The sequence below is a fragment of the Jaculus jaculus genome, chromosome 2, assembly GCF_020740685.1.
Source record: "Jaculus jaculus isolate mJacJac1 chromosome 2, mJacJac1.mat.Y.cur, whole genome shotgun sequence".
NCBI classification, from domain to species: domain Eukaryota; kingdom Metazoa; phylum Chordata; class Mammalia; order Rodentia; family Dipodidae; genus Jaculus; species Jaculus jaculus.
In genome coordinates this window covers 158,111,992-158,136,194 of record NC_059103.1, presented here as the reverse complement: position 1 = coordinate 158,136,194, position 24,203 = coordinate 158,111,992, and positions in this window count along the sequence as shown.

The following is a 24,203-nucleotide window of genomic DNA, read 5'->3' as shown; positions in this document are numbered from 1 at the left end:
ATCACTCCTCTTCCTTCCCTATATTTTTCCTTCTCACTGGTCCCCTTCCTTTGTGCAGATAGTCTCATTTCTACTTTCATGATATATGAATAAATTCACATCTTCAGGTCCCTGAGTTGAACTTCCAGACCATGAACAGTCATGGAAGGAAGGGATTTATTGAAGCTTATAGATCCAGGGGAAGTTCCATTATGGTGGAAGAAGCTGGCCTGCTTTCACAGGTCCAAACACAAAGAGAAAAGCACAAGCCAGAAGCCACACGACAGAGCACACTTCAGGAACTCCAGGAACTTTGCACATCTTTAGATCTGCATGTCAAATCCACCACCACACATTAGATCTTGACCCTAATGGTCTGCCCAATGACACCTCCTCCAGCCAGGTGGCTGGAAATCCAAGAAGTTTTACAAATTTATGAATCCACTGGGGGCATTTATTCAAACAACCACACATATATGTATCTGTGTATGTAATATGCATCTACCTATTTCTACTACTTAGTATTCTACTTGTTTGTTTCAGAGACCAAAGTCCAGCCATCAATATGACATCATCCGTCCAGGAGACCAATAACCCACTTGGTGGAAAATTGACTCAAGGCCTGTTCAGCCTTAAGAAGTGAGTCATTCTGATGAAATGAGTACTTCTTTATACAAGCTTGTATTTCGGTCACAATGCCTGAATGGGAACTAGGATTATAGCATTAATTCAAGTACCCTGTGTTTATACATCATGATTTGATTCACTGACATCTCATCCTGCATAAATTGATGTTGAACCAGAAGACTCATTCTATAGAAAAGAATTCATTGGTAGGCATAAAACAATATGATCTACTATCAAATGATACATTTCATGGAATGTAGCAAAATACCAGACATATTGGAGATAATACACAGAAGTGTGATACACTTCTAGTTTTCAGTATAGATACTGTGTGGCCGTCACCTAACTTTAGTGCCACCATTTGGGAGGCAGAAGTAGGAGGACTGCTGTAAGTTCAAGACCACCCTGAGACTACATAGTGATAGTGAATTCCAAGTCAGTCTGAGCTAGAGTAAGACCCTATTTTGAAAAATCAAAAATTAAATATTATTGAAACTCAAATAAAATATGTGGATCTAAGTGGCTTCTCGGGGGAACCACAGTGGGTATTATTATATACTGTTTAGATCCCTCCATTAGATGAATCATTTATAACAGTGGTCCTCAGTGGTTACTCTGTCTTCAAAGAGAACTGTATCAGCTAAAAGGAAATCAATCATTCAAAGACACACTCCATTCTGAACTATTTTCATCCAATGAGTGATTGTTTCTAGGTATGAAAGCCCAGCCAGGATCACTTCCAGTCAAGGTGATGGAGTCATAACCACACTGTAGCACCATGTATAAATTCACCCAAGAGAAGGGAGGTGGGATCCAGTACTAGTAGGACTTAAAGGACCTTCAGGACCTCCACTGGATGGACAGGGGGTGCATATTCAGGACCTGCAGATCCTTATACAATCTCAAGCACAGCTAGGGTGCAAAAGCAGGCTAGGGGGGAATGACCTACCTCAGCCAGCTCAATTCAGGCAGGAAGGGCAATTTGAGAGAAGGAGGCAGCCCACTGAACATGATCAAACAGTGCAGGAGGCAGAGCCCAGGCTTTCCCCCAACACATCTGGCCAGGGTGCCAGCAGATCCTCAGGCAGCCCACCAAGAGGATCTCGGCACCATGCCTCTATGACACAAACTTCTCTCATATGGAATGCACCTGATCCCTATGCATCATGTCCTCACAGTACCAGAGCCAAGGCCTAAGCTTCCACTCCACTCTGTGCAGCCTGCCCCTGCAAGTCCCCAAGGTGCCAGAGCCACATGCCACATTTCTGGCACACTCCATGCCACTGCTTCCTGTGCCACTGCTCTCTGTGAGACCCCATAGGGCCAGAGCTAAGACCCATGCCCCCATCCAACCCCTTGTCACTGGCCCCTGTTCATTCCTTGCATGCCAGAATAAGGGTCTACACTTCCAGACCACCCTGATTCACAGGTCCCTGGAGGACCCCACATTGTCAGAGCTAGGGCCCGTTCCCATACCACTCCACCCTCATGTGCCTTCATTACTGGATCACATGGTACCAGAGCTAGGGCCCAGGCTTCTGCCTCACTCTGTGCCACCTGTACCTATGACACTGGTTCTGGTGGATCTCCATGGGGGCAGAGCTAGGATCCATGCTTCTTCGTTCCCACAACAGCAGCCAACTCCCTTGCTGCTTGCCTGTGAAGGCCCACAAGCCATTGGCCTTGTCAGATCATTCAAGCCTCTGTCATCTTCTTTGCTCACCCCACTCCACTTGCTGCCTACTCATACCTAAACCCCCAAACCAACCACCTCCTCAGACCACAGTCAGGCCTGGTCCCTAGATCTCTGAGGACCACCCACTGCCATAAGGCTTCTCTACTTTCTTGCCATCAGCATCCGTTTACCAGTTCCCATTGGGACATTGCTCCTTCCCCAGACAGGGAGCACAGGAATATATGGCAACTACCCAGCAGAGGTTAGTCCTGCATCATCCATGACCTGCTGAGCTGAGATACAATGGGAGCTGGGGCAAGTATTACTGCCCATGAGCCCCACAGGCAGGGACAGTGGGCTAAAGAGATTCCAGATCACCAACTACAGCTGTTATATCAGCCACCAGCCCAGAGTTGCTAGTACACTTGCAGCCTTCACAACCTGATCATCTCTTGATACAGCGTCAAACTCCAAGCAATTTCAAACCCAAAACAACACTCATTGAAGATCTTACAAAGGAAAACTTTTACTTCCTCCTTGAAAAAATTAGAATTTTACCCTAGAGATGGGTAGACAACAATGGAGAAAAACAAGCAAACAAACAAACAAAAACTACTAACTGAGAGATCTCCACCAAGATTGCCTAGCCCCACAATGGAAGATTCCAATGAAAACAGAAGATTCAGGGTAGGTGCTGTAGACGAGTGAGACTATGTGTCAATTTTTTTGTGTGTGTGATTGGGTAAGTTCACTGAGAATGATCTGTTCCAGGTTCAGCCATTTTTCCTCAAATTTCTTTGTGTCATTTTTTCTTACTGTGTAGATATACCACATCTTAGCTATCCATTCTTCAAGTGATGGACATCTGGGTTGATTCCAGTTTTTAGCTATTACGAATTGAGCTGCTACAAACATGGTTGAGCAAATCTCTCTGGCCTGTGGTTTGAAGGTTTTAGGGTAGATGCCCAGTAAGGGAATCACTGGGTGTGTTGGTATCTCTATAATCAGCTTTTTTAGAAGTCTCCATATTGCTTTCCAAAGTTGTACTATCCTACATTCCAAATTGGAGAATCTGCTTCTCTTTTTCAGATAGATGTAGATCCTAAGGAGACAGCCACTCTATCATACCTCAAAAGGGCCCCGGCTGAAGAATTCCAAAATGAACAATAAGTGTTGGCTATGTTCTGCTGCTGAGGCCCAGAGAATTTGATCAAGTTTGCATTTGTTATGGACTGATGTACTTGTACTAGAGATATTGGACTGAGTGATTTAAGATTTTTAAACTGGAAAACTTCAAGCAAATTAAATTTACTGACAAAGAGACTGGTTTTAGTTTACTAAAGCTGCTTTTGTCAACACATTAGCAATCTTAAGAAGATGGTCCAATTGTTTTATATTAAAACAATGGAAAGGATGCCTGAGGAAAGACTATCATAGAAATGCAAAGTCTTGGAAAGAGTTGACTGGATAAAGAACCTGCTTTTCAAGGCTATGATTTGTTTTGTCCCTGAATTAAGAATATGGCTGTGGCCTGCACACCTGGTATTGGTTTCAGAAGCATGGAAAATGCATGGTCATGAATGGCACACGGTTCCAGGAGCTGTTTGCTGAGATGCAGCTTGAGGCAGGGCATGAGGCCCTGATAGGCTGAAAGAGCCTTTGGAAGATGGACCATGGTTTGCATGAAGACCTGAAGACATTTTTTGATATACCAGAACTACGCAAAGGCTACCATAGAGCACACTGTTGGCATTGGATGGAAGTGTTCCATGGATACTCTACCCAGCTAGAGGGGCAGAATTAGAAAATCTGGAGACTGTTAGTGTCCAGTTGTATTGAACTTAAACTGCAGAAGTTTGATGTTTGTTTGATGGTGGTTGAGTTTGCATTGTTTTAGTCTCTCCTTGCTATGCATTATACAAGTTGAAAATGTTTACTCTGTGCCTTTATGTTAGAAGTGTTTAACTTGTTTGATTTTATAGGTCTTAATGTCTTAAATTAGTCAAGACTATGGGGACCTTTGAAATTGAACTGAGTACAATTTATAAAGTATGATGATTATAAATCCATTGGGGGCCAGGGTCAGAATGTGGTGGTTTGAATAGATGGCCTATAATATATTTAGTGTTTTATTTGTTTGTAGTTTGTATCTGCAGCCACCTGGCTGGAGGCACTGTCACTGGGTAAATCTTAAGGTGTTGTGGTGGGTTTGAGATTTCAATCTAAAGATATGCAAAGTGTGCCTAGCTGGAGTTCCTGAATGCTGTGCTATGTGGCTTTAGTCTTGTGCTTCTCTGTCTCTGCTTGGACCTGTGAAGGCAGGTCAGCTTCTTCTGCCATTAATGGAACTTCCCCTGGATCTGTAGGCTTCAATAGATATTCCTTCCTCCATAACTGTGCCTGGTCTGAAAGTTCATCTCAGTGAACCTGAAGCTGTCTGCTACAAACAGAAATCTATAGAACTATATCCCTGGTGAATTTAGATGCAAAATTCTTAAACAAAATCTTCACAAACTGAGTTCAACAACATATCAAAAGAATCCTCCCATTAAATCCAGCAGGCTTCATCCAAAGAATTTAGGGATGTTCCAATATATGGAAATAAATTAACATAATAAACCACATAAATAATCTTAAACACAAGAACCATGTGATCATTTCAAAATATGCTGAGAAAGTCTTCAACAAAACACAACATCATGTTATGACCAAAACCTACCATAAACAGAGCCAACAGAATAATTAAAGAATTGGAGAAAATGTTCACTAATCATACTACTGGAAGAAGCCTACTATCTAAAATCTACAAAGACCTCAAAAAACTAAGCAATAAAATAAAAAATCCACTCAAAAAATGCGTCAGAGAACTAAATAAGGAATGCTCAAAAGAAGAAATACAAATGGCTAATGCCCACCTAAAAAGTGTTCAACATCTTTGACCATCAGTGAATTGAAAATTAAAACAACTATGAGGTTACATCTTACCCTAAAAAGGATGACAAGCATTAAAAAGCCAAGCAAAAATAAATGTTGTTGAGGATGCAGGAAAAGAGGAACCCTCATTCACCACTGGTGGGAGTTCAAACTTGTGCAATCACTACAGAAATTAATATAGAATCTCATGAAAATAGAGCTACAAACTGACTCAGATTTTATACTACTGGGCAACTATCCTAAAAGCTCCATTGTGCATTGCAGAGATACCTGCTCAATGATGCTTATAGTAGCTCAATTCCCAATAGCTAAGAATTGGAATCAACCTAGAATCCCATCATTTGATGAATGGACAATGAATATGTGGTACACATACACAGTGAAATTCTCCTTAGCAGTAAGGAAAAACAATGTATTGAAATTTGTAAGAAAGTGGACAGACTTGGAACAGATAATATTTAGTGAAGCCATAGAGGCACAGAAAGACAAACACCAATGTTCTTCCTCATCTCTCGTTTCTGTACTGGAACAACTTGAGTTGTAGGCATAACTGACATGCAACTCAAGCAACAGATAAAAGGGATAAAAGGAATTGGGTGAAGGTGAACAAGAGGGAGGCTTGAGATATACATAAAACCAAATCCAAAATAAATTTTCCCCATAGAAATCTTCCTCCTGAGCACCTTACTTTAAAAGATATAACATTCAGTAGGAGCATGGATGGATCATCTTGTAAGAAGGGTCCTGGAGAGGTTGGGATAAAGTGTCACATAAAAACATTTGGCTTTGGCTTGTAATTCCCAGTACCAAAAATTGGTTACAATCCCCATTCAATTGCTTATTGGAGAGATATATGATGTCCCAAGACAAGAAAGGCTTTTGTCAAAGCACATGATTACTCAACTGATGTAAAAGGTAAGACCCAACTTCTGAAGACACCTCATATTACCAATGCAGAACATTGAGAGAGACAGATGAAACTGGAAGGAAACTACTTCCCAGATGATTAGATGGTATAGTGCTGAAAAGTGTTACTTAAGCTGCTGGGGAAAATGTCCAACAACATTGTCAGCTATCAGGGAACACTGTAATATTAAATCAAACAGCCTAACAAGATGTATACATCTGTAAATAGTGGCACACTGCCTAGGTAGGTAAACAGTGATGTTTGTCTATAAGATACACTCAATGGAAAGGAATTTATAATTTATAATTCAAACTGGGAAGCAAGTTGGAATACTATGGAGACAAAGATTATGGACTTCAATGAGAAGCTCACATTAATCTTTGTCCAAAAATGAGACTAAACCCATGAAAATCTTTCTAAATTAGAAATGTGTATCCCCTTTCAAACCTATCCTGATCTCACTGACCAAGAGAGAATCTCCCTGTTTTTGTATTTTGCAGAAAGCAGTGGCAATCAAGGACAACCAAAATCCATCAAGTCAAGAATAGTGGACTTCCTGGAAGTAGAACTACCCCTGGCACAGCAGCTAGGCCCCAGGTGAGCCACAGAAGAACTGGCAAGATGAACAAGTATGCAGCTTCTAATGCAATACTGTTGCTCTGGGCAGAAATCCAGAAGCTGCTGCCAGTTCAATACAAATGTAGACTTAAATCACACCCACAAGGGTTAAGGACATTTTGCAGAAGAGGGGCCAGAAATAATATAAAACCCACAGGGTGGTGGGGAATATCCAGAGACATTGCCCCCTCCATAATGATTGACTGCTGTTGTCATAGCTCAGAATCCACTATTCCAGGGTGAATACCAAAAATCTCACTAAAGGAGGATCCTCAGTGGAGTGGGGGCAGGGAGGAGAGACAGGATGATACCAACATATGATGTGTCCACACAAAGTTTCTACTCAATAAAATAAAATTTTAAAAGCCCAGCCAACTAATACCCAAAATAGGTGACTCTATCGAGCCGTTCCATCTTTAGCACTTCCAAGAAAGTGCAGAGGCCCACTTCTCAGTGCAATATGACTTGTCCATCATTTCACAGGTTTTATCAAGAAAGGGCTAGTCCAGTGTACTTCTTAACAAAATGTCAGTTGAGTCACCTTCTTGGGAAAATCAACCTGAATATTCATACACTCAATTTATATCCTCTTCCATATATATGCTTTTTAAGGTAGGAGGACTGTGTCTGAGCAGGATTTATTTTATTTTTGTACAAAGTCTAAATATATGTGCTGCAAATAAGCTTTCCATCATTCTCATGGTGTTATTATCATATCTGAAAGTCATTCCTTTTCAAAATCCAATGGTGATTCACAAGATGACGTTATTAAGGTGAAGGATTTTAAACCAATGCTCATTCATGAATGCCTATCCGTATCAGCTATTAAATATAAACAAAAACATATTATGAGAGAAAATTATTACTTGTAAGGACTTGATTTCATGATAAAATTTGTGCACTCAGATATGTGAATATAAAACAACTTTATCTGTAAACAAGTGTACACAAAACCTATCATGATTGTAAAAAGATGAATTTCTTCTTCAAAGCTTTAGCATTTATATGCTTTTAACATGATTTTTTATTTTTGAGTCTCTTATGCTGTATTATTTTTGTAAAAAAATAACGAAATAGGGTGCTAGGGGAATCTCCCAGTGGTTAGACACTGGCTACAACATCTGCTAGCCCAGATGCAGCTTCCCAGTATCCACATGAAGCCAGAAGAACAAAATAGTACATGCTTCCTGAGTTGGTGTGCAGTGGCAAGAAGTCCTGAAACTTGACCCTTTTCTCTCTCTCTCTCTGCAAATAAATACAGTTTTTTTTTTTTTTTAATGAAAGAGAGAAAATTCATAGGTGAGATTCCAATGGCATGTGGATAATGAGAACATTTCAAGGTTTGGAGTGGAGGTATCTGCCATTTTCTAGCTGAGGAACTTTTTACACATTGTGATAGTTTATATTAACTGTCAAATTTACAGGCTACAACCACCTGTGAGGTATTATGTTGATTAGGATAACTTACATGGGAAGACCCACATTAACTATGGGCACACAGCATTCCGTGGCAGGGTCCTGATCTATATACAAGAGAGAACACTATCTGAGCAGGTTGCACTGATCATTCTTTGGTGGTTTGAGTCACGTGTCCCTCCCCCAAACTTCTGTGTTCTAAATGATAGGTCCCTAGGTGGTGGCAATTTGGGAAATAGAGCATCCTACAAGGGATGTGTTGCTGGGGACAGGTTTATGGGTGTTATAGTCAGCTTCCCATTGACAGTGTTTAGCAAAATCTCCTACTACTATTGTCCACCTGATGTGGCCCAGGAGGTGGTGTCCAGTCTCTGTTCATGCCCTGCTTTCCCTGCCATCCTGGAGTTTTCCCTCAAGTCTATAAGCCGAAATAAACGCTATAATCCCATCAGCTGCTTTTGGTCAGGTGCATTTTTCCAGCAATGAGAAGGTGACTGCAAAGCACTGTACTTTCATTCTCTTGATGTGATGGTGTGATATAGAGTTACTGCTCCTGCCCTGCCTTCCTATCCATCATGGACTTCCACTAGAAACTGCTTTAAGCCAAATTAAACACTTTTCCTCCCTTAAGATGCTTCCTCTTGGATTTTTTTATCCCAGTAATAAGAAAAATACTAATACACAAATCATAAATTTTTCTGAATTTTTTTGGGGGGCGTGGTGTGTGTGTGTGTGTGTGTATGCACACTGTAAAATTCAGGGTTAGCAAGATGCAGTGTACTATTATTTGTTTTATGTATTTTTACGAATATATATATATATACATATATATATATATTTCATTAGTCAAAAAATTCAATTCAAACCCACAATTTACGTTAACTAGCAATGCCACAAGTGGTTAATTTCAGATTCAAAAATAATAGATATTAAAATATTGAATAAATAATCTCAAAACACTATTAAAATAGATACTGAAGGCTGGAAAGATGGGTTAGTGGTTAAGGTTATTACTGAAAGCCTCAGGACCTGGGTTTGATTTTCTAATACCCATGTAAAGCCAGCTGCACAAGGTTGTGCAAGCATCTGTAGTTTGCAGTGGCTACAGGTTCTCACATGGTCATTCTAGCTCATTCTCTCTCTGTCTCATCATCTCTCTTCCACTGAAATAAATAAATAATTTTAAAAAGATACTGGCTTTTCTCTTTTTTTTTTTTTTTTTTTTTTTTTGAGGTAGGGTTTTACTCTAGCCCAGGCTGACCTGGAATTCACTATGTAGTCTCTGGGTGGCCTTGAACTCATAGCAATCCTCCTACCTCTGCCACCAGAAGGCTGGGATTAAAGGTGTGTGCCACCACGCCTGGCTAGATACTGGTTTTTATTAAGATAACCAAAAGAAAATACCCAGGCTCATTTTAAATTCCAGTTCATTAAATAGATTGGGATATAATTTTGGTGGTTTCTTTAAAAATTATTTTATAGGCTAAACTTGAAAAGGTATAAAATAATTAATATTTACTTCTCTTTTTGTCAAGCACGTAAGTAGGTATCTCTTGATTTTGTGACTTTTTGAGGAACTCAGTTTTATAATTCCATATCCATACATATTATTGGATAAAGACTTACTACATTGAATAGGAAGGAGTGAGGAGATAAAGGGATATGCTGAAATACGTTCACAAATATGTTGTGAAACCACTTTTGCAGGTAGTACACAGAAAGTATAGACATTCCTATCAGTAACATATAAGAACATCTTAAAAATTCCCATGTAAATAAAGATTCTAAAAGGAAACTCAACTCAGATAAAACAAAGCATTAGTCTTTTTTTTTTTTTTTATTTTTTTTTTTTTAAGATAGGGTCTCACTTTAACCCATGCTAACCTGCAACACACTCTAGTTCTAGGCTGGCCTCAAACTCACATTGATTCTCCTACCTCTGCCTTTTGAGTACTGCAATTAAACTCATGTATCACTATGCACTGCTTAGTGCATAAGCTTATATACATTAGTCTTAATTAAAAAAAAAAATCCAGTGGCCACCATATTAGAAAAGATTAGTGCGTTTGGGGTGGAATGGCCATAGACTTACCATATTAGAGTGTCAACAAAATAGTCATTTGGCAAATAATTACCAAAGACCTACAATGTAACTAGCTTTGTTTTCTATCTTGGCATTAGAGAAGAGAGATCAACACAAACAAAATCTCTGTGGTTATATTGGGATGTAGGAAATGAGCCAGAAACAAATAAGCATGCTTGCAGAGGACATCTGAATAAAGAATAACAAAGCAGGGAACCACAAAAGAGTAAGAATAAGCCATTTTTTAAAAGATAATTGAGGATATCTCCTTTTGAAGGATGCTGCAGGGATGTACTCATAAAGTTTATAGCAGGAAGCTCTTGAGGTATGAGTGGCAGTACTATGAGTTAGTCTCCTTTTTACTTATCATTGATCTCTGAAGTTTATATAGTCTCAAGATGGCCTCCAACTCAGGGTGACCCTCCTACTTCAGCCCCTTGAGTGCTGGAGTTAGAGACATGGGCACCATGCCCAGCACTACTAGGAGAATTTTTGCCTTCCATTTCTTTGGCAATGGATCTCATAGATATATCTGTGTGTCTTTGGGTATATAAAGAAAATACACTTTTTCCCAGGGAACAAAATCAAATTTTTATTTTTTGTTGTTCATTTGTATTTATTTGAGAGTGACACGGAGAGAAAGAGGCATACATAGAGAGAGGGAATGGGCTCGCCAGGGCTTCCGGCCACTGCAAATGAACTCCATACGCATGCGCCCCTTTATGCATCTCGCTAATGTGGGTCCTGGAGAATCGAACCTCCAACCGGGGTCCTTAGGCTTCACAGGCAAGCGCTTAACCGCTAAGCCATCTCTCCAGCCCCAAAATCAAATTTTTATAAGAGTGGGAATTTGGCTTACCTTTCCAACAAGACATCCAACATGAAAAGATAAGTTTTCCTATACTGGAAATTGAGTAATTTTACCTGGTAATAAGAAACTAGGTTGTGCTTCTAAGAGGAGAACACATGGGTTCCATGAGATTATTTTCAATTATTCTCAGTTTCAACAGTACGCATCAATAGAAATCTACAGTCCTGTAACGAATGGACTGCAAAAATCTCAGATGACTACTTTTGGAATGAAGATATGATTCATGACATCAATTAAGATGACAACTACCGTCAGATAAGGTAGTGGAGAGAATAAACGAACAAGGAACATATTTTATACCAAAATATACTATGATTTCAGTTTATCTCATGGATATCCACAGATATGGAGTCCATAGTAGCCATGTTTTATGCTACTTGTGTTAAAAAGTCAGAATGCCTAAGGGTACCAAAAATTTTCTTTTGTCAAGGAACATAGCTGAACTGAAATGACACTCTCCCAAGACTTTATTCAATAGTAGTTTGTATTTTTCGAAAGCCAAGAAGGAAAATTATGTTACTATACATTGTCTAATGGCTACTTAGGTTTCACTAGCTTTGAAAAGGTTTCTGTTCATACATATGCCTAACCCCAAGGTCTAAGATAATGACTGCCATGAAAGGTGATCTTCCCCATCCCAATACCATTCTACCTTCTGTTTTTTCCTCTGTCCCTGTGCTTTTCTGTGCTCTAGGATGGAAGCCTACAAGACCCTCTCTTCTCAGTCTTGCCTCTGGTTCGGTTTAGATGCGGCTAATGAAAGACACAAGCAATTAAGTCTGAGGTACAAGAACAGTGAAGGTAAGTACTAATTTCACCAACTCCTTCTGCTTGGTACAGGACCAATGTGATTTGTAGAAAGTAAAAATTCAGCCTAAATATTTCTGTGGAATTTACTACAATGAGAAAACTATTTTCAAAGGGGAATGGATGAAATTGTTTCTGGCCTCTGGAGGGTTCTGTAATACCAATTTCTTACCTTCAACAATAGAAGTGATGAAAATGTAGCTTCTTTTTAGTTTTATTTCTGTAGCTGCCAGAGGCTTTACCAGCGTCATGGCTTGATTTTCTAATTCCTAGTCACTGCTTATTAAATAATTTCTTTATTAACTGTTTATAAAAAGATACATTTTTTGAACTCCAAAGCATGTGTCACCTTGTGCATCTGGCTTATGTGGATCCTGGGGTTTGAACCTGGCTCCTTAGGCTTCACAGGCAAGCACCTTAACCACTAAGCCATCGCTCAGGCCCTTGACTTTGGTTCTTAAAAAAAAAAATCTTCTGTGTGGGCTGGAGCGATGGCTCAGTAGATAAGGTGCTTGCCTACAAAGCCTAACAACCTGGGTTCAATTCCCCAGTACCCACATAAAGCCAGTTGCACAAAGTGGCTGAAATTCGTTTGCAGTAGTTAAGAGCATCTGGCACATACATTCTGTCTTTCTTCTGTCTGCTTGCAAATATATATATATATATATATATATATATATATATATATATATACATACATACATACACACAAACACATATATATTCATATTTATATTAAAAATCTTTTCTATGGGCTGGAGAGATGGCTTAGCGGTTAAGCGCTTGCCTGTGAAGCCTAAGGACCCCGGTTCGAGGCTCAGTTCCCCAGGTCCCACATTAGCCAGATGCACAAGGGGGCGCACGCGTCTGGAGTTCGTTTGCAGAGGCTGGAAGCCCTGGCGCGCCCATTCTCTCTCTCTCCCTCTATCTGTCTTTCTCTCTGTGTCTGTTGCTCTCAAATAAATAAATAAAAAATTTTTAAAAAAAAAATCTTTTCTATTTTGGGTGTGGTTGTTTGATTCAGGTGTCCCCCATAAACTTTGGTATTCTGAATGCTAGTCTCTCTAACTGATGGCAATTGGAAATTAAAGCCTCCTGGAGGCAGTGTATTGCTGGGACAAGCTTATGGTGCGATAGCCAGTGTTTGGCACACTCTCCTGTTGATATGGTCCACTTTATGTTGGCCAGGGTGTGATGTCAACCCTTTGCTCATGCCATCATTTTCTCTGCCATCTTGGAGCTTCCCCTTGAGCCTGTAATCCAAAATACACCTCTTTTTCTCACAAAAATATATACTTTTGTGAATACTATCTGAATTATAGCATTAAAATATCTTGGTTCAACTTAGTGTTATTTTTGCATTCCATGCCTGTTGTTTTGTTTTGTTTTTTGTTTTTGTGATTTCTTGAGATAGGATCTCTTTCTCTAGCCCAGGCTGCCTGGAATTCACTAGGTAGTCTCAGGGTGGCCTTGAACACACAGCAATAATTCTCTATCTCTGCCTCCTGAGTGCTGGGATTAAAGGCATGCACCACCATGATTTGTAACTGAAGCTGGTAAAATTGTTGCGGGCTTCCATTTTCCTAATAATTGTTTTAAGCACAAATTAAAAAATATCACAAACATATGGGAATTTTTATTATTAATGGCTTCAATGGAGTTCTGCAAAGGGACAAATATTAAAATTGCCTTAACCTCTCTAAATGCACTATTTATCTGCCAGGAGTACCCAAACTTTTGTAACTATGAGACAATGTTGTCATTATAGTTCACACTCACGATCCTTGCATAGTTAGTAAAAAAAAAAAAAAAACTCATATTTTAATTAAGGTTAAGATTTTTGGGGGGTTGCATTCATGGCTAGCTCCCGCCACTTGTAGCTGCATGTGCCCCAGAGTACTGGCATGTATGTGCAATTTATAGTGGTCAAAACATATAGGTATTTTGTTAAACTCTGGTCTCTTTTTTATGATGAAAAATTTGTATGCCATCTTTTGATCCTTTAGCTTAATTTTATATTCATTTATTTATTACTTTTCAAAATTTCCAATGAATTGATTTTTTTTCTTCTTTTCTAAGTTGTGATTGCTATAATTATCCCCATATTATATCAAAACCTGTAGTCTGGTTTATAAGTCTGGATACATTACCTACTGTGCTAAAGAGGCAGGTGCAGCCTCATTTAAATACAGCTAATAAATACAATTATTCTTTCAAAACTGTCCTTACAGCACTTATCAAAGTTAAAAATTGAACCAAATTATTTCTCTTTGATTTTGCTCTGCAATATAACCAAATTTGCAAACATTTATATTCCTTCATTTTCATTTATTTCTTAATCTTTTAAAGATAATTTAAAATATTGACCCAGGCTGTATTTTAATTGTACTTTTTTATGTAACTTACCCTTTGATAACAATTTTATTATGTTATAAATTAGTAAATCTTAAAGAATTATCTGTATTGAATTATACTTTTCATGAGGTATTTTGGTCTTTAGTTTTCCTACAAAATATTTTTACCTTTCTTGTTCTTAAAGAATTAATTTTCTCTTTTTATGTGATTGCACATGTTGATTTGAGAGAAATTATTCATTTTAAAAACTAATGCTAAAAAAAACTAATGCTATTGGAGAAATATTGAAACAAAGTATTTGGGAACCAAGTATCTTGATGCTGATATACTGTCACATGCTGAATTGACTGATGAAGCTAATGTAGTTGTGTTGATTGGAAAACAGTTTCCTTGGACAGGTGTTATAACAGATGTTTTCAGGTATTTAAGTGGCTTCCATGGTGCAATGATTTTCAGGTTATATTACTCAATGTGTAAGGCTACAAACCTTCTGAAAAAAATAACTAATAATATTGTTCTAAAAACTGTGGGGAAAGCCATCTGTTCAACAAAGGAACAACTCTTCTTATCTCTGTCTAAGGTCTCATGCTCCTGGATGTTCTCAACAACTAAAGAAGACATCTAGCTCTAGCTCTCAGGGATGCTACTAATCAAAGCAATATTCAGAGGAAAGGTGATCTTGTGGGTCTTAGAAATTTCAGCTCAGATAATTTTGATGCCTTCATTTTAAAGGTAAAAATGAAGTTTGAAAACTATAACAACTGGTAGACCTTACATTTTCACATTACTGCAAACATAAGCCTAGTCATTATTTAGTAGCTATATTTTTATTTTCATAAGACTTTCATTGTGTGTTTTCAGATGGCCTTTCCTTAATCATGCTAAAAAAAATAAATTATTAACATTGAGTCAGTAAGAGGCAATGAACTGCCCTTTCCTGCATGTTCCTCCTCCATTTAGATATTTCTGAAGTACTGGGACAACTAAGAGTTCATACATGCAATTGTATATTTCTTATTACAAGTTCAGGAAGCTCTTAGCTGACCTTTCTGTTAAGGCAATGATGAATCATTCAAGCACTTAACTCATAATGTGTAAAATGTATTTCTTTCATACTGTTTTTCTTTACTTCCTGTTCTCTATATTCAGGGATATAAATGTATTCTGTGACATTTCCAATGATTTTCTTCTGAATTTTGTTTGTTAATGCTTTCACCTTACTTGATTTGTTATAATCTAACTAGTACAATAGATGTACTTGAAAAGACACACTCCTCTCTTCCATTGTAAAACAAATAAACAAACAAAAGAAGAAAACAGTATGCTTGCTGCTCTCTTTGTCTGGAGTGTGTTTTTGTATTTTTTCTCTCCACAACCTCTGTCCCGCCCTCCCTCCCAACAAATACAGACATTTGAGATGCACATGATATGTTACTCTTTATAAAAAGCTTTCTGTACTGACAGACAGTCTTTTGCTCCTTATAATGTTACTATGCTATCTTATTTTGACATTTTGTCACATAAAGCACTGATTCACTTGTGATATTTGCTTTCTATTGTGACCTTCCTTCTCACATTTGGATCATAGAATCTTTAGCACCTAGCATAATTCTTAATACTGAATATTTCCATAGTATTTCAGAAATAGGAAAGTTATTAATTTGCCTATATGAGTTGAGAAATATTGCTACAAACTGTATACCAATGAGTGAAACAGAAAAAAGTTAAGTAAAGTTTGCTACATTGAGCTTATTTTTTTTTCTTGGTTCTCATTATTTTTTATTAATTAGTTTTGTATTCAGCAAATACAGTCAGTTTGATACCATTATTAGGCTCATCCGTGACCTACCCTCTCCCCTTGGCCCCTTCTTGTTGTGGTATATGGGTCGTGCATTGTGGAGTTAGCCCACAGTTATGGGTAAGATAAATGTTTCTGCATATCATGACCCAACATGTGGCTCTGACATTCTTTCTGTCCCCTCTTCCTCAAAATTTCCCTGAGGCATGTTGGGTTCATTTTTGGTCTGCTTCAGTGATGAGGTGTTGGGGGCCTCTGAGGCTCTGGCCTCTGATTTGGTAGGAGTTGATTTTTCTCTGTGTTGTTCTCTTTCCCCCTTGTGTTGGTATCTGATTCATCAGGAAAACAGCACCCTTGCTTGTTTCGCCAATTTTTCTTAGTTTCAGCCGGGGCCCTCTTGAGGTATGATGGGGTGTCTCTCTCCTTAGGATCTATATTTATCTGAAAAAGAGAAGCAGATTCTCCAATGGAGTATAAGTTAGCACCAGGTCAAATGAGAAAACCCTTACTTTTTTATAGAGAATTTAATCGGTGCAGGCCCTCTTGTAGCCCATGATTGATGGTAGCTTGATATTGGAGAGTGGGCTAGTGATTGGATATGGTTTTGACTTATTTCCCAGCTCCAGCTATGGGTCTCATACCCCTGACCCGGTCAGCTAGCCAAATCAAGAGCAGTTGGTTCCCCACCATGGCTGTGTGCCACTATTGCACTTGTGTGGGCATCACAACAGGTTATTTGCCTCTAAGTAGGTTAGACCATGAGTTGCTTGGACAGATATTGGTCATTTTCCCCCAGTCGTCCATGTAGCACCTTCTGGCACTAGACAAACTGACTGTCTGGGGAACTGACTCTCCTAGCTTCCAGCCATGCCATTCCATTTTACCTGTCAACTGCATATGGTGTCTTTAGCAGTAAGGTCTTACCACTAACCTTTGGTGGGTCATCAAATACTCTGACAGAAGTCTGTCTGTCTTTTAGGAAACCTTGTAGGTCTCTCTGATCAAAAACTCATTGTGGATGATAGCCCCATGCTGGTACTTGGAGTTACATGTCAGTGCCCACTATGAATATGAGGAAAAAGATAACTAATATACAAGAATTAGAGAGAAGAGAGAGGGAGAGAGAAGGAGAGGGAGGGAGGGAAGATGTAGAAGATTAAGATTAGCCTTGATCCTACCTTCTCCAGTTTTATTTTTTTTTTCAATGACCATTCACATAACAAAAGGATAATTTGATCCTTTTAATTCTAGGGCATTCAGTACAATAATTTAACCACATGGCAACAGCAAAGAAATTTTCAGGAGTATGGTTGATCTTACTATGTGCATAGGTACATAATTTCACCAAGGAACATTTGCTTAACTATGTTAATGAAATAGTTATAAATTAAATTTTAAATGAGATAATATATGGACCAAAATTCATATACCTATTAGCTGGATCAGTAACAGGCATTTCGAGACCATTTACTTACACATCTAACTTCTTTAGCTTCCATGTTATTTTGAAGTAAATTATAGATACTAGATCATTTCACTTATATATGTCCATATATATCTCTAAAAGATGAGGACTATTCTGTTTTTTAAACCTAAGCACAGTGCTGGGATTAAAGGCACTTGCTTGCCAAAAATTGCCTGATATAGGTTTGATTCCCCAGTATACACATAAAGCCAGTTGCTAAAAATGTTATATGCCTCTAGAGTTTGTCCTCATTAAGTATTATACCATGTCTATCTAGCTTCTGAGGGTACTGGTGAATCGAACCTGCATCCTTAGATTTCACAGGCAAATGTCTTAACCCCTTAGCCATCTTTCCAGGCCAAGAATGGATAGTTTTTCTAAACCACAGCCTTGCCGTGTATAAAATGGAAAATGTCCTCTAGCCAATAATTAAATATTCCTTTTCCAATGCAGAAGTACCTAGTGAAAATCTCCTGGTTAAAGGTGGCCTATGGGCACTACAGATATGCTGGCATTGAGTCTGAAAGATTCCTGATCCTATGGATAATTGTAGAATTTAATGAGACTAAAGGAAAAATTAAGAGATGAAACAGGTCTTATACCAATGTAGACTAATATCTTTATTACATGTACTTTGGATTATTTTTTTTAAATTTTTTTGTTCATTTTTTATTTATTTGAGAGTGACAGACATACAGAGAAAGACAGATAGAGGGAGAGAGAGAGAATGGGCGTGCCAGGGCTTCCAGCCACTGCAAACGAACTCCAGACACGTGCGTCCCCTTGTGCATCTGGCTAACGTGGGACTTGGGGAACCGAGCCTTGAACCTGGGTCCTTAGGCTTCACAGGCAAGCACTTAACCGCTAAGCCATCTCTCCAGCCCTACTTTGGATTATTGATTGAGACTTGTTGAAAATCCTGCCAATGTTATAACACAAGATATTCATCTTTAACAAGGATTAAATGAAATTTTCTGGGACACGTTTATAATCCCAAAGTTAACCTTAAACCAAATGTCTGGATCTCTGAGGAGAATGTGTGGAAATGACTACTTTTGAAAATCTCAGATGATGGGCTGGAGGGATGGCTTGGCGGTTAAGTTGTTTGCCTGCAAAGCCAAAGGACCCAGGTTCGATTCCTCAGGACCCACGTTAGTCAGATGCACAAGGAGGCCCACACATCTGGAGTTCATTTGCAGAGGCTGGAGGCCCTGCACACCCATTCTCTTCAGGTTCCTGATGGAATACTATTATTATTGGAGTAGTATTAATGGAGAAAATGTAAAATATTTGAGAATTTTCATCCTCAAGCTGCTTTTAGTTGTTTAAAATATGTTGTGTAGGTATCTTTATTTTAAATGACAATGAATATAGCAATTAGAATCAGATGTTTATTTTTTTTTCCTATAACAGTCAGTTTTATGAAGAATTGAGTTAACTTTTTCCTAGTCAATTTTGCAGAAAAGTGTGACTGTTTCTTTTTCTTTTTCTTTCTTTCTTTCTTTTTTTTTTTTGAATACACATTTAGGGAATACTGTGTCATCAGTCTAAAAAAAAAATTTAAAAGACTAACAGGCAAAGATTACTTAAAACACCTTTTCCCTGTGTTGACATGCAGATATTGCAGTATAGGTATTTTGCATGTTTTCTTAAATATTTTAACCCAGTTGCAAAGTTAAAGTATAGGTTTATCTTTGAAGTTTCAAAATTTTAATTAAGCTATTGTCAATATTAAATTATATTGTCTCAAACATATCTGTGGTTGAGGAATGCTGTACTAAATAATAGGGTCATTATAGTAGCTAGAAATCATAGAAATTTTTATGAAATTAATTTTTTTCAGGGAGCTTAAATTCTTGTTACAAGAAAAGTAACTCATCTTTTCCCTAACATTTCTTTTATTTATTTACTTATTGAGATTAAATTATGAGTTTTATTGAAATCATAACTAGTAAAATTCCCTTTGGTTTCTGAACTCAGTTTTCTGATATCAGTATCTGTTCATATTTCTTCTAATTTCAGATTAGCTCATGATTCTGGTTGTAAGTTTAAATCACTCAACAGCTTTACAAAGGTATCAAAGCTTGTTTCCCTAGATAAGCCAGTTGCACCAGAATTATTAGATGTGGAATATGAATTAGGATGTTTCAGCATTCTCCCTTGCTAATTCCAATGCACAGTAGTGATTGAAGCTTGGTCATCAAACTGTCTCTTCATCATAATATCAATGTCTCCCTGGTATGATATTGCTATTAGATTCACATGAACCTCTAAACTGAAGTATTTTTATGTTGAACAACATCATCAACAACAATCTTCAATAAAACTGAATTTTAAGTAGTAATGACACTGAAGGTGGCATTAGTTCACACCCTACAGATGGTCAAAATTGTAATGTACTTCTTTGTGTAGTCCTTAAAGAAAAAAAAATAAATAAAAAGAAAGAAACTAAATATCTCAGGAAATAAAAGTCTCAGTAGAACATTTATCAATATACAGTGGAACATCATTTCAAACTAGGATTTGGTGGAGTTCAGAATATAGCATTCAACAATTGCTTAGTCACTTTCTTTGAAAACAGTATTGAGAAGAATTTTTATATTTCCAACAATATCACTTTTCCATAGCTAGAAGATGCTGCAGATGAATAGAACTGTCTAATGTAATACTTCTATTGCTTAAGAATGTATGGCTTGATATTACCATCATAAATCATGGAAGCATGTAATTATGAGAAAGAAGGAAAAAAGAACAAATCAAAAGACAAACTGCAAGCCAACAAAAACACTGCATCACACTGAATCATAGTATCTCATAGCACAAGAGTAAATTTTGTTTCTCTGTGAAGAATTGCTCCATAACTATGTAATTCCAATAGATTTTTTATTTCTTATGAATAATTTAATAATTACATTCTAAAAATTTAAGTACTGTAAGATGATACATATGAAAGCTTATTTCTTGGCCTTAAATAACAGTTAACCTTAAGGAAACTGCATACAAGCTGAAGCTAAGTATTAATTATATAAACTATACTAATTATATATACAAATAAATTCTTATAATTTAAATGTTGTTGAAAGTATGATTTGCTCAATGAAATGCCTCAGTCATTCTAAATTTTTGAATATAATTTTTTTGTCTCTTTCTTTTTTGTTTTTTAAAATAACATTTTTTAATTTTCAAAAGTCCTTTAATTGCCCTTTCTATCAAAAGCTATACATTCCTAATTTTTTTATTTTTTTAATTAAATAGTTTTGTATTCAGTAAATACAGTCAGTTTGGTACCATTATTAGGCTCATCCGTGACCTACTCCTTCCCCATTGGGCCCTCCTTGTTGAGGTATATGGGTCATGCATTGTGGAGTTAGCCCATAGTTATGGGTAAGATAAATGTCTCTGCATATCATGACCCAACATGTGACTCTGACATTCTTTCTGCCCCCTCTTCCACAAAATTTCCCTGAGCCATGTCGGATTCATTTTTGGTCTGCTTCAGTGATAAGGTGTTGGGGGCCTCTAGGGCTCTGGCTCTCTGGTTTGGTAGGAGTTGATTTTTCTCTGTGTTGTTCTCCTTCCCCCTTGTGTTGGTTTCTGGTTCATCAGGAATACAGCACTCTTGCTTGTTTCACCATTTTTTCTTAGTTTCAGCCCTTTTGAGGTATGATGGGGTGGGTCTCTCCTTAGGATCTACATCTATCTGAAAAAGAGAAGCAGATTCTCCAACGGAGAGTAGGTTAGCACCAGGACAAATGAGATAACCCTTACTTTTTTGTAGAGAATTTAGTCGGTGTAGACCCTCTTGTAGCCCATGATTGATGGTAGCTTGGTACTAGAGAGTGGCCTTATGTTTGGATATGGTTCTGACTTGTTTCCCAGCTCCAGCTATGGGTCCCATACCACTGAGGGAATCAGCCAAATCAAGAGCAGTCCCACCATTGCTGTGTGCCACTATTAAAATAACATTTTTAAGATACTTTATTTTTATTTATTTGAGAGAGGGAAAGAGGAAGAGAGAGAGAGAAAGAATGGGCACACCAGGGCTTCCAGCCACTGCAAACGAACTCCAGATGCATGTACCACGTTGTGCATCTGGCTTACATGGGTCTTGGGGAATCAAACTGAGGTCCTTTGTTTTTTTTGGGTAAGCCCTTTAACCACTAAGCAATCTCTGCAGCCCTTTTTGTTGTTTTTTTTTTTTTTTTTTTTGAGGTAGGGTTTTGCTGTAGCTGAGGCTGACCTGGCATTCACTATGTAGTGTCAGGCTAGCATCAAACTCACTGTGATCCTCCTAACTCTGCCTCTCAAGTGTTAGGATTAAAGACCTGTGCCACCATGTCTGACATAATTTCTTGATTCAAACATAAATGAAATGTTCACTTATGATAATTTTCAAATCACTAAGTACCTTTGCCATCATTGGGCATAAAATGTATTTAGAGATTATTTATTGAACATCTTCCTAGTGCAAAAAAAGATAAACTCTATACAATAATGATGAAAGGTCCCCATCTCATGCTGATTATGACCCTGTACCAAAGGACATACAAAATATAAGTGAGCCTTAGTACTACAAAAGAGATAGTTCTAAGATACAGCAATATGGAAATCCTTTAGGGGTAATAGGGAAGTTCAAAGACTGCTCATCTCTTTTCCAACATTGCTGTGATTCTATCATGCTTCTGTCCCCTAAATCTGTCTGATGATTTTTTTTCTTACTTGGCCTTGTATAACCTCAGAAAAGTTATATGAGAATAATCCAAGATGCAATGAAATTTATTTCATTAATTTAATATTTTGATTATTATATATGTTTTAAAAAGAATGCAAATTCACTTTCACCATATTTACTCTGAAAATGATTCTTTGTGAAAGAAAGACTCCATATGGTGCTTAATAATTCCTAATAGCTAATGTTTCAATGAAGTGCTTAGTCAAAATATTGAAAGCATTGTCATTGTCTTCATAGTTCAGTATTTTTTCTGCTTTCTTTCATTGCCTATTATACATACTAATAATATATGATCTAAGGGGCATTTTTCCTAATTTCCAAATGCTAGATCTTTTTTGAGTTAATATTAAGAATTTTGCTTTTGACCATTCAGTTTTGTGACATCCCTTTTCTGAGAATTTCAGGTTCTTTCAACAGCTACTTGTCTTTTAAGGAAATAGCCATTAAATTCATCTCACCTGTCTAAAATGGTTGTAATCTTTTATGAGCTTAGAGAATCTTTGTAAAATTTGAGTTTTAAATAAGTTCTTAAGAAATATTTGTACTGACATGTGTACTGTTTAGTATTCTCTTTCTATTACATCTTTTCAATTGTAAAATGTTATAAAACATCACATGGATTAAGACAGGTATAATTAAAACGAGTTCACTGAGGGACGTCTTAAAACTTGATTCTCAAGTCTTGCTTTTTTAAAATCTGAAGTAATGTCACTTTCTGAAGTATACTGTATAGAAGAAAAGAGTAAGTCACTTTCTTCTCTTGCCTCAGCAGTTTCTTGAGGTACCAGATCATCCTTATCCCATAATCTTATACTATAAAACTGTCAATCTTTAAAGTTTTAAATACTGAACCTTTTCTTACACTTCCATTTCTTTTCTTATATATCATTGAAATTAATGCTTCATTCCTCTCCTCTCCTTTAAAGAAAATACTTGAAATTTTTCCTTTATAAATTTCTTGACATTCCATTTTCTCTTCCATCTATTTAGATCAAGATGCCCTTCCCTTCTTAACTATTGACCTTCATCTTGCCAAAGTAAGTTGTCAATTATTTTTTCTTACTAGCATTTTTGTAACCTTGGCATTCACCATTATCTATTTGAAAAAACATGATTTCATATCAAAACCTACTTATTTTCTTTATATTTTGTGGTGAATTTTCATTGTCAGAACTTTAAAGTGTAAAAATCTCAGGGCTTTGTCTTTGGTCATTATATATATTATGCTGCATTCTCTTTTGGCAAGCTTATCCCAAGTACTGTCCATGATATTCTCGTATGTATCTTCTGCAGGAGTGTGGGCCTCTTTATGTGGGCGTAGCTACCTAATCATATCTCATATTCTGCACTTCACAAATGGAAAGCTTAGTGTTAAACTCTCAAAGGTTTCTAAAATGACCCAATTGAAGCTGGAAATTGGATGGTTTATGCCACAGAACTCTATGTTTTTTACATTTTAGAGGTTGAAATTGGAAGATCAGGGATTCAGTATTGTCAATTTCCAGTGAGGACTCCTCCCGCCCTTTGTTGCACAAATATATAGGACACCAATTAAGAAAGCACCACTCAAGCCGGGTGTGGTGGCGCATGCCTTTAATCCCAGCACTCAGGAGGCAGAGGTAGGAGGATTGCCAAGAGTTCGAGACCACCCTGAGATTCCATAGTGAATTGGCATATTAACACACACAAGACATACATTATAACTATTTACATGAGTAAATCTATTAAGAAGTTGGTATTTATATAATTAGTAAATCATGAACATTAGAGTAACCATTTATATTGTTTGACAGGTGTATTGATGTTAAAAATAGCATGAAGACCTACTTGAAAAGAAGTAGGAAGGCTGATTGTCCTTTGTGGTTAAAGTATTTGCCTTTATAGCCAAAGGACCCAGGTTTGATTTCCTAGGACCCAAGTAAGCCAGATGTTTAAT